Source organism: Mustelus asterias, unplaced genomic scaffold, assembly GCF_964213995.1.
Source record: "Mustelus asterias unplaced genomic scaffold, sMusAst1.hap1.1 HAP1_SCAFFOLD_425, whole genome shotgun sequence".
NCBI lineage: Eukaryota > Metazoa > Chordata > Chondrichthyes > Carcharhiniformes > Triakidae > Mustelus > Mustelus asterias.
The window spans coordinates 255,001-256,307 of record NW_027590380.1 but is presented as its reverse complement, the minus strand read 5'-3'; the positions used below and the strand labels follow the sequence as shown (position 1 = coordinate 256,307).

At 65.0% G+C, this 1,307-nt stretch overlaps 1 non-coding gene across 1 annotated transcript; it reads left to right on the top strand.

Moving 5' to 3' along the window:
- Positions 1-829: 829 nt before the first annotated feature.
- LOC144486649 (5.8S ribosomal RNA) lies at positions 830-983 on the top strand. Its single transcript, XR_013496299.1, has one exon. It is a non-coding gene; the product is annotated as a 5.8S ribosomal RNA (ribosomal RNA).
- Positions 984-1,307: the final 324 nt, after the last annotated feature.

The window sequence follows — 1,307 nt, the reverse complement described above, 5'->3', positions numbered from 1 at the left end:
TCTTCCTCTCGCCTTGGCGACGGCTTGCGGGCTGCGACGTGACCTTGCCACCGCCTTGCAGCATTACATCCGCAGTTGAAACGAAGAGAGCTGCTGCGGGCTTGGGTGCTTGTCCTGGCGGCTTGTCGACGGGACCACGGTGAACGGCCACTGTGTGACTCCGCAGGGAGACGTTCTGGTGCAGTCAGGGGCCTTTTTGTCTCCCGCCGCGGTGAAGCTTTGGTCGCATTCTAGTCACTCTCTTCAAAGCCCGGTGAGGGGTACCTGTTCATGCTCACCATTCCTCCGGCACCCGTGTGCGGAGGGTGGGTGCGAGGTTTAAAGATTCGTTGTCCGCCTGTCGGTCCGGTCTGGTCTCGTGCTGACTTGAGCGAGCGTCCACCGCGTTCGAGAGAATGTGCCTGTCCGCGGGGGCAGCCGCGCTTGCGAGCGTTCCGCCGCGCCCCCTTCCCCAGCCCGCCGAGGTTGGGGCGTGCGGGGTCGGCTTGCGCCCGTAGCGTCGGCCTGTCCTCCGCGGCTTGCACCCGACTCAGTCCGCTGCGGCCTCGCCTCGACTCTCGAGCCTACCGCCAGACGGTGACACCAGAGAACTCTGCCTCTGGCTGTTGCGGGGCGTGACGGCGCGTGGCGGGCCCCGGCCCCTCACCCACGCCGGCACTCAACGCCTGCGAGCGCCCTGATTCCTCCTTTTTTTCGCTTGATTGTCGCTCGAGTGCGTGCGCCTCCGGGCTCACGCCGTGGTACGCGCCAGGCTGGGGCTCCACCGTCACGTCGGCGGGGGAGCGTTTTGCGCGTCCCAGGATCGGGCAACCGATCCGAAACCCGATACAACTTTTAGCGGTGGATCACTCGGCTCGTGCGTCGATGAAGAACGCAGCTAGCTGCGAGAATTAATGTGAATTGCAGGACACATTGATCATCGACACTTTGAACGCACTTTGCGGCCCCGGGTTCCTCCCGGGGCTACGTCTGTCTGAGGGTCGCTTGACAATCAATCGCACTTCGCGCGCATCCGTGCGCCGAAGAGCGCGGCTGGGGTGTCGCAGAGGTGCCGTCCTCTCTGTCCCCCTAAGTGCAGACCCAGAGTAATCCGCGTCGGAGAGCTTGACCTCTTGGGTGCCGGCGTCCGCCTCCGGGCTCGTCGGCACTGCCCGCTCCCGCACTGGCCCAGCCACCTCGGGGTCGCCGGCACGGCTGTCATCGGGTTGCCAGAGAGAGAGAACGTGACTGCCTCGCTGCCGGGACCGTGTGTGCCTTCCGTTAGGCTCGGGCCAGGGGGGTTGACTCTCTGTTGATGTGTGTGTGTG